Genomic DNA, 10619 nt, shown 5'->3' on the forward strand with positions numbered 1-10619 from the left:
CTGAAAACATAGTTTGTCTAAGATGACAGGTTGAGAGGCGGGTCATAGTATCATGTCGATGATTTTATTTGACAATTCTGGGGACTGGATTGGGCTTTGGCCAATCATGGCGTGTTCCACCCCAAATCGAGTGGGATTCAGTGTGTTGTCGTGCTACGCGAGTGGGATCCGCGGAGTACCAGGCAGCCAGCTGCTGTGCGGAGGGGAGCGGACAATCCGATGAATGGGTGCTGCCCGCCGCGCCTGGAATCTCCGAGGGCAGACCCCTGACAACCACGCTCTCAAACGCTCTCAAGCGCGCGCCTTTTACGCTATTTCTGTAAATACGATATCCCTGGAATGCGCGTTTTAACGAGCCAGTTACATTTCTTTGCATTCTTAGAGATTATAGTTTTTGTTTGTTGTTCATGTTTCTAACAATTGGCCAAGTTAGTAGTTAGTTTATGGGATAGGAATTTTGCCAGATGACAGGCACTAGGCGCCATTTTCTACTTCATTTGGAAGAGAAAATTATCCAGAAATGAAGATTTGCTTCATTTCTTATCATTACGTCACTAATCGAATTGACGACGATTGTCGTCATTGGCACTCAATGAGTTAAGGTTCTATTAATAAGTGTTAATTAATAGGTAATAAGGCTCTTATAAGGTGCTTATTAACACTATTATTATGTTAATAATACTATATAAGTGTTAATAATCTCATTATAAACATATTTATTGGTAGCTTATAAGACATTTATAAGCACTTTATAACCACCTTTACTAGCTGGTTTTGTTACTTCATTAAGCCTAATAAATAGTTTGTTATTACCTTATTAGCAGTTAACTATCCACTTATTAACAGTTAACTATGCTTTTTGCAGGTACCTCATGAGTAGCCTGGGTAAACCCATCCCCCACGTGACCTGCTCTCAGACCTGTTCTCAGTCACTAGTGACTGGGAACTGAGAGAGCAGGTCACGTGGGGGCTGGGTTTACCTAGGCTACCTCATGAGCCCATGCTCACTTCCTGGATAAGCAATGAAAATCCAAGCGTCGGTTCCAGAGTTATTCAAGAAAAACCTCTTATTGGCTGTTTAGAAGGCTCTGGGAGGCTTAATTTGCATTTTTGTCCCATCATGCAATTCTGACCCTCTTAGAGACACAAAATCCTGAGTGAACCACACACATCTCTCAGAATCATTCCCCTGGCCGTTTGGCCATTCAGACATCTGCCTCTATTGAGGCAGCATAATAAGTGCATAATAAAGGATTTATTAACCTTAAAAAGGCACTGTTCTCGCTTTAGATCCGGTACCTGCAAAAAGCATAGTTAACTGTTAATAAGTGCATAGTTAACTGCTAATAAGGTAATAACAAACTATTTATTAAGCTTAATAAAGTAACAAAACCAGCTAGTAAAGGTGGTTATAAAGTGCTTATAAATGTCTTATAAGCTACCAATAAATATGTTTATAATGAGATTATTAACACTTATATAGTATTATTAACATAATAATAGTGTTAATAAGCACCTTATAAGAGCCTTATTACCTATTAATTAACACTTATTAATAGAACCTTAACTCATTGAGTGCCAATGACGACAATCGTCGTCAATTCGATTAGTGACGTAGAGTGCCAATGACGACGATTGTCGTCAATTGCGTTTTTTGACGGTGGGACATGGATCAAAGCCTATTACATCTCTTATAAAAATATGGGAGCTATTGAAGGTGTATAACCTATTTTACAGACCCATTAGGTGGCGACAGTGCTCTCCAGATTAGAGAAAGGTCCGGAAAACAGCAGGAAAAAGCCTCGTGATGAAAGCGAAACCGCTCATGCTGCAGCCAGAGCCATATAGATGGCTCTGGCTGCAGCTAACGTTGGCTGCGAACAGCAGTCAATCCGCGCCCACAACTGAGCCTCTCTGCCTCTGTCTGTCTGTCTGCATAGTTTCTCCACACGATTAGCCGCCAGAAAGGCAGCACCCGACGCCGAAGGGCCAAACCTTTTCCTGCAGTCCGGTTTGGCATTTCCTTGTCGCGCTGGGAGCCGGCGCACAAAAACGGAGCGCTCCGAAAATAGACTGGGTGCGTGAGGCTGTGTGTTAGTGTGGGGAGGAGTTTGCAGCTGAGGGGGGGAGAGGGGGGTGGGGCACGCAGGGCACCACACAACTACACCACGTCACTACATCAGAAAATATTAGCTTCAGACTCAGTGAATGTGCTTGAAATGCTTCTTTTCACAAAAGGCGGAATATCTCAGCTTCTAATTTGAAACGTGTCTTTTTGCTCAAAACAACCTATCTTCTCCGGCTCATAACTAAAGAACGGAAAAAGGTATCAATAAACTTTTTTTTGCAGATGATAGAAGAGAGTCTCATCGTTCTTTGTGCGTGTTCGGTGTTTACATAGTAATATCACACAATATTCTGTGGGCCTCGAGAAATCACTGAAAACGCTCTGAAACTCTGGCACTGGGAGCATCCGTTCTCCAAAAGTGGCTGGCACTCAATGAGTTAATATAAAGCGTTACCCATTATTGTGACATCATCAGTGACATCACAATTGCTCGAGTGACCATCACTGATGACATCATCCAATGTGGGACACAAATCGCAGAGAAACACAAGCAGACAGAACCCACTTACTCACTGATGACATCACAATTGCTCGAGTGACCATCACTGATCACATCATGGAGGGCTCGAGTGACATCACTCAATGCACAATTGCTCATATATATATATTTATATATATATATATATATATATATATATAAATCGTAACTGACAGACAGCCAGAAGCGCCCACCCACCTAGGCGCCATACTACATCACAGTTGCTCGAGTGACATCACTGATGACATCACAACTGCCTGAGTGACAACACAGTTGTGCATCACTGATGACATCCCAATTGCTCAAGTGACATCACTGATGACATCACTGATAACATCACTTATTACAGAAAGCTACGACAAGCAGCTCTGACGGCTCACAGCAGCCAGCTCTGGTGCCTAGGTTACTATAGCTAGCCGTCTCTCATTACCTATCTCACTCATTTGAACTGCCTTGACAGGGCACCTGGGTAAGCAATAACCATCATGGCTGTTCTGAGGCAAGTGTGCTGCAGGCACCTGGTGGCTGTGTCCCTGCTTCTGTATGTCCTGCTCCACACCATGGATGCCCATGCACGGCCAGCCTTCAAAGATAAGAACCCAAGCGGCAAGGATGAGAACGAGATTCTGCCGCCAGACCACCTGAATGGGGTGAAGATGGAGATGGACGGCCACCTCAACAAGGACTTCCATCAGGAGGTGTTCCTGGGTAAGGAGATGGAGGACTTTGAGGAGGCCTCTGAGCCAAGGAGGAACCGGAAGAAGCTAATTGACATCTTCACCAAAGTTGATTTGAACAAAGACAAGAGCTTGAGTCCCAAGGAGATGCAGCGGTGGATTATGGAAAAGACGTGGGAGCACTTCCAGGAGGGCATGAAGGAGAACAAGTTGAGCTTCCGTGCACTTGACCCCGATGGAGATGGTCTTGTGACATGGGATGAATACAGGGTCAAACTTCTGGCCAGAAAAGGAATCAATGACAAAGAAGTTGCTGAGAAAATAAAAAATAATGAAGATCTGAAAGTAGATGAGGAAACTCAGATGCTTCTGGAAACCCTGAAAACCCGCTGGTTCCAGGCTGACAACCCCACGGCTGACCAGATGCTGAACGAGCAGGAGTTCCTGTCTTTCCTCCACCCCGAGCACAGCAGACGCATGCTCAAATACATGGCCAAGGAGATCGTTCGTCACCTAGACCAGGATGGTGATAAGAAATTGACACTGTCAGAGTTCCTCTTCGTACCCATAGGCACTCTGGATAACCAGCAGGCTCAGGACAATGAGGACAACTGGATGCGAGAGAAAAAGAAGGACTTTGAGGATGTCATTGATGCAAACCATGATGGCATTGTAACCAGCGATGAACTGGAGGTGTACATAGACCCATTGGACGAGTACAGCGCATTGAACGAAGCCAAGGAGTTGATCGCCGTGGCAGATGACAACCAGAATGACAACTTGGAGCTGGAGGAGATTCTGAAGTACAGCAAATACTTCATGGGCACCAAGCTCATAGACTACCCCAGGAATGTCCACCAGGAGTTCTGAGGACAAACCCCTCTTGGAATCACCTCCCCTCTCCAGCCAGTAAAGCATGGGACAGCGTGCTGACATTTCCTTTCTTCATGAGGAATTTCACCCAATTCTAGATTTTCCCTACCCAGTGCAGTAGTGAGGACTTTGCACAGCTAGGTCAGTTATTTGTACTGCAGGATCTGTTGTTTTTACGGCAAACCTCAATTAATTTAAGTGGTGTACATGAATGTTACATGGAATATCTCTGGAATGCTATTGCCAATTCACTTACTGCTTTTTCCCTCTGAAAGCTAAGGACTGCACGGTTAGTAGGAGTAGGAGTAGCTTAGTAGTAGGAGTCCCCAAATTGACCCCAGTTTCAGAACATTTTGACGAGTGTGAACGTTGCATTCCATTCCGTGCCCGGGCGCGCAACAGGGAACCCGTGACAGGATCCACTTGAAAAGGTGGTCTGGGGGGCGCTTTGGCGTGACCAGGCACACAGAACACTTGCGAGTGTGAAAGCCAACCGTTCCAACCCACATAGACAACACATGGGCGAGGATACAGTGCAGGCATAGTTGATGATACAAGTGCACTCTGTTTCGTTTCCCAGCTCGCAAGAAATATTGTAATGTGAAAGCTGACCAGCGGGGGAGAGGAGCGGGGCCAATCGTTCCCGCAATTGTTCCCAGTGAGAAAGCAGCCTCAGAAGCTTTGAACTTCAATGTGCTTTTCCTCCATATGGTATGGATCCCCATCTAAAAACTTGCAGAAGATCATCATCTGACCAGTGACTACAACGTTTGGAGATGGTCCCCGGGCGCTGTAACAAGAAAGCTGCCCACTGCTGGCCTGCCCACCAGTGCAAGATTAACAAAAAATAAGATTAGGCCCAGTAGTTTCTTCCGTAATCCTGCTAACAAACAGACAGACAAACGGATGAACGGACAATCAAGACTGAACCTGGAGGCAATATTGGCTAGCTGAAAGCAGCTGAAATAATTAATTATTATTTATTATTACTTCATTATTATTATTAATAATTCATTATTGGGCAAAAAGTAGGCCTGATTTAACCTGAGGCTCCTTATCAATGGATTGAAGACTTGGTGGATGGAATAGATCATCACAAAAGCATCACAAGCCTTCATCTTCTTGGATTTTAGGGTGTGGATGAAGAGGATGGGTTGCTTATAAAAATGTATGGGAAACAAAAAAACAAAGAAAAAACAGCTAACCCACTATTATATAATGGCATAGGCCTACCTCGTTTCACCATAAACTCACAGAAGAAACGGAGTGGTGCGCGCGCCTGAATGGTGAGGAGGCACGTGGGGGATTGGTTCCGTCTCTGAACGCTGATTAGCGCGTGCCCCGGGGGCCCCGGGAGGCGCGGGACCCATGGAGACACTACTGCTTCCTATAACACACACACACACACACACACACACACACACACACACACACACACACACACACACACACACACACACACACACACAGAGAGGGTAAATCAGCTGCACCCAAGCACACAGCATGCATGAGCAGAAAGATGGAGACAACGCATCTGATCACTTTATTTCTTTAATTTAATGACTGGCTATTATTTTGTTTATTTTTTTGTCAATTTTTGCAGCAATTGTTTATTCTATGACTTTTCATATAGACATATATGTTCAGAGTGCTCCAGACAGGTCCCGCATTTCACGTTACGCAAAGCTCAGCTCTATTAATGCCTTAATCTGCTGCTGTGAAATAAATGTTTTATTTGATTTTGAATAGTAGTCTTTCTTGTGTTGTTATTGCGCTTTTCATTATGGTTAAAAAGTCCAGGCATAGCGGGTATATAACCTATGTTTTACGATATAAAAAAAAAAAAAAAAAAAAAAAAAAATCGTTATAACCGCCCCCTCAGTCATTTCATCCTGGCGCCGGCCCTGCGCTGCTAGACTGCTCACTAAGTCAAAAAAATCATGTCACATCACCCCCATCCTTGCCGCCCTGCACTGGCTCCCTGTACACTTCAGAATACATTTCAGTCCTTATTTTCACTCACAGAGCCCTCCACGGTCACGCCCCCTCCTACATCTCAGACCTCATCCTCCCATACTCCTCCAGCCGGTCATCCGACCAGGTCCTCCTGGTCCCCAGGACCAAACTCAAAACTAAAGGGGAGCCAGCTTTTGGGGTAACGGCCCCAAGGCTCTGGAATGCCCTCCCCTTGGCCCTGCGAACCATCCCATCAGAAAGACATTTTAAAAAACAGCTCAAAACTCACTTTTACAGACAGGCCTTTGGCAATTGTTAACCAATCACTGCTTTTACTTTTTACTTGTCATATTTGTTGTTTTATCCCATGCTTTTATTGTACTTTGTTGGCTTTTTAATATATTGTTTTTATTGCATTGCATTGCTTTTCTTACCAATGTAAAGCACTCTGTGCATTTGTGCTGTGAAGGGCGCTATATAAATAACGTTGGACTGAAGCTTTGAAAACAAATAATCTTCTTTTTTTCCCCTTCTGAACCTTATTATTATTATTATTACATTTCACTGAAAATCTGAATTGTCATTATTAATGTAAGTATATAGGGCTATTTGTCATTATGCTGAAATAGGCCCTCACAATTCCAACCCAAATCATTTGGAAACAGACAGTAATCGGTTAACAAGCATCAAAACAACACGTGTCTACCAGTAGGTTGCTAATTCCTAATTAGACTGCATGCAAACATTTTAGCCACTCTGCGCAAGAACAAAGGTCCATCCCAGGGACCTTGTTTGTTATTTTTTGGCTACAACCACACACATAGCTACCAGTGTATGTGTGCAATGTCAAATGAAATAGTGGAGAGCAAAGTAGTGGGGCAGATCCACAGAAAACAACACTTACTGACACGCCATCCACAACATGAAGCTGTCCTGAACATATTCTGCCTTTTTGTGTGTGAACTGCAGGCACTCAATACACCACTCAATAGACCTTCAATACCCCAGCTAAGGGAAAATATTCATCAAACCAGTGCACAATTAGTTCATATTTAACAATGCCTTGTGGTGTTTTCCCCCTTTTCTTCTAAGCATCTGCTGTTAATGAAGATAAATCATACTGTGTTAACAAAATAACACATCTCCTGAACCCCTTAAATTGTCCTTTATTCTTCCACACCACCGTTTGAGTTCTTCCTTTATTTTTCTTTGCAATTAGTTCAGTATTAAAACTAATCTAAGTGTAAAACTAACCCAAGCTACAAAGACCTCCATATGAGGACACTAGATCATCTGGACTTTCAAAACAGGAAACATAGCTCCCAGATAGATGCTGTGACCCTTATCTTTTCCCACAACAAACAATGTCTCATCATCCAGCACAATTTCACCAAACTGGAACTTAAAGTGGAACTTAAAGGTAAAGTCATGACCTAATCCTGTTGTCTCCTGTGTTCCTGTTCTCTCCAACAATGTCTTTCCTTATGACACAGATATAAATCCTGGTTTGCAGCCAGGTGTGTCCACCGGCCTGCTTACCTTATCAAAAGGTGTTGATGTGCTCCTGGATGCTGCGCTCCATGAAGCCGTTCATCCTGTGGATGTGCTGAACCATCTTCCTCAGCGACGGACTGGGAAAGTAGCGGAACACGGGGAAGAAATCGGCCAGGTTGCCAGCAGCAAAGATCCTCAGGACCTCGTTGTTGATGTGAACAATAGTGAGGAACTCCTTGTGGTTATAGTCGTACCTTTTCCCGAAACAGAGGGCACAGACAACATTTGCCACTGAGGTTACCAGGGGAACCACCGGGTCTATACCCGCCACATCTTGGCCCCCCTCGCGCCCCGTTTCCTCCACAGCAGCCCGTTACCGAATCACCTCCACCATCTCTGCTGCCTCGGCTCAAATGTGTTCCTCCAGCAGGCATGTGGCACCGGACCACCTGGGCTCAGCCTGGGAGAAAGACCTGAGGGCGTTCTTACACAGCTTCTTATGCAGCATCCAGGCCGGTCCGTACTTCTCGCTGAAGGTCATACTGGTCCCATTGGCAACGGCCGAAAAGGTGAAGAGGTCAGGACGTCCGGCAAAAGCCTCACCCTGCCGCACCAATGCCTGCCTAATGGTGGCATAGCCGCTTAGGACGACAACGGTCAAAGAGCCCAGATGCATCTGGAATCAAAGAATGAATGAATGTTTAATCCTTTGCACATCCAAAACATCATTTCATACAGAACCCCAAACATATTGATACCTTGAAGACATCACGGTATTGCAGCCTCAAGCGGGTTAGGGAGAGATGGACCTGGTCCCCCATTTGTAGTAGATTACCCACAAGGGGCCAAGGCGTGGAGCCAGGAAGCGGGGCTTGTTTCGCTTGCTCCTGCTGGGACAGGTGCCGGTGCCCCTGGAGGGATGTGTGGCCCTTACGACCCCTGAGGGCCACCAGGAGGAGGGTGAGGAGACACAGAGCCACAGTGATGCCCGACAGGGACACACAGGGCCTCTCCTTGATGGGCAGGATCCCAAAAGTCAGTCTCATCATGCCAGATACTGAGAGAGAGAGAGATGGGGAGAGAGAGAGAGATGGGGAGAGAGAGAGAGAGAGATAGAGAGAGAGATGGGGAGAGAAAGAGAGATGGGGAGAGAGAGAGAGAGATGGGGGGAGAGAGAGAGAGAGAGAGAGAGAGAGAGGGAGAGAGAGAGATGGGGAAGACTCAGCCAGGAAACAGGTAGCCTACAGCTCTATAAAGAGATAGAGGAGAAAGCTTCTCTGAGAAAAGCACTCTGCCCCCCCCCCAAATGTGATTGGTGTTGAAATATTATTTTAAGAAGTAACATATTTTCATCATCAATAGAAGAACGAATAAATGATATAACAAAGAAACAAACAAACAAAGGAACAAACAATTTGGCAGAGGTTCAGGTAGAAGGTACACAATGCTACAGTAGCTAGTAGGGTTGTCCCGATCCGATCACGTGATCGAAAATCGGGGCCGATCACGTGATTTTCAACTGATCCAGAATCGGGGGGATGAGATCGGATTTTTATGTATAAAAACGTCACAAAACAAATATGGCAATTCTCACATTTCAGTCATCCAAATAAACAATCTGTCATTTATTTTATCATTGCAATTTGTCATATTCATCGTAAACACGAGCCCTCTTGCGCAGCAACACACGCAGTTTTAACTTTAGTAGTGAGGAGTGAGCATTGATAAGAAGCGACATCTAATTCATTGCAACAGCGCACAAGAGTTCGGCCATTTTGGGGCACAACAAACCTCTCTGTGCTATTGTCCTGTGGTCTGCGGCGCCAAAATGGCCGCGGTTCTCCTTTTAACTATCGCTTCTTTCCTTCCATACTCTTTGGTTAGTGTTCGACTAGCCACACATCAGAACGCGATAAAACATACAAAAACACATGTCCAACCATAACTAGATGGTCGCACAGTGGCTTAAACAGAAACAAGACGTAACGTTAGTTAGGGATCATGATTAAACTCACCTAGGAGTCGGACTAGGAAGAAAAGCCAGAAGTGTTCTGCACTGCCTGCATCATCAGTAAAGTTCCCATAATGAACATGTGTCTTTTTGTTGTCTGCATCCGTCTGTCTTGTGAATAAAATCTGTCCTCCATGTTGTCAGATGAAGTTGCCGGACTGCACTCGTCTCACAGATAAAGTTTCAATCATTTTAATCCACACTGACTGTCCTCAGTGACTCTCCATGTTGTCTCACTTGTAAACAGAGCTTTGCACCCCGCCCCCATCTAACAAGCACGCTTAATTCTATTGATGTGGCTCATTGGCCGAAACTCGAAACAATAGCAGACAGCCAGTGAAACGCTGCATGCAAATGAATAACCAGCCATGTCCAGAGATAGCCAGTCAGTGGGTCCCAAACATTTCTGGCTTCAGCTACCCCCTTTCCCTGATTTCTGAATCAAAGTACCCCCTTTACCTGACTACAACATTTTGCTTAGAAAACTGCAAGAGAAAACCATAGCAGGGGATATAATGATAACTCACCTTTTGAAGAATATAACATTACAAAATAAGAAATCGAGTGAAAAAGTTGCAATTAGTGCCTCCTGAGCAGATTTATTTTAACGTTTTTTATTTTCATGATTTATTATATTTTCTCCATTTTACCCTTTCTCTCAAGTACCCCCTGTAGTACCTCAATGTACCCCTAGGGGTACGCATACCCCAGTTTGGGAACCATGGGCCTAAGTAATTTCTCTCTCAGTCAGTTTTTATCTTACAAAATATACCTATTTACTGATTCTAAAACGACTCCATTTTATGTTGAATGGATAGTCTTCTTTGTGTAGCCTACTAATGGGGGGGGGGGGGGGGGGGGGGACCTTTTTCACAAAACAACCTTTCACCTCAAATTGCTAGATTTCAACATAGCGAGTTTGTAGTGAAAAAAACTGTCATATTTTTTATTTTGTGCTGCACCATTGATAAGCTGTAAAGATATTTTATTTTGTTTAGGCTA

General features: G+C 44.5%; 2 pseudogenes across 2 annotated transcripts; one reads left to right on the plus strand and one right to left on the minus strand.

The window, feature by feature from the left end:
* The first annotated feature begins 3091 nt into the window (after window positions 1-3091).
* Window positions 3092-4153, plus strand: LOC310780346 (45 kDa calcium-binding protein pseudogene; annotated as a pseudogene). The gene has a single exon. The product of its transcript is annotated as a 45 kDa calcium-binding protein pseudogene (transcript).
* Window positions 4154-7655: 3502 nt separating this feature from the next.
* On the minus strand, window positions 7656-8655 carry LOC310781193 (cytochrome P450 1A1-like; annotated as a pseudogene). The gene is made up of 2 exons: window positions 8365-8655; window positions 7656-8282 (listed from the first exon to the last, which is right to left on the minus strand). The product of its transcript is annotated as a cytochrome P450 1A1-like (transcript).
* Between the last annotated feature and the right edge of the window lie 1964 nt (window positions 8656-10619).

This window comes from Poromitra crassiceps (assembly GCF_964638095.1).
Source record: "Poromitra crassiceps genome assembly, chromosome: 8".
NCBI lineage: Eukaryota > Metazoa > Chordata > Actinopteri > Beryciformes > Melamphaidae > Poromitra > Poromitra crassiceps.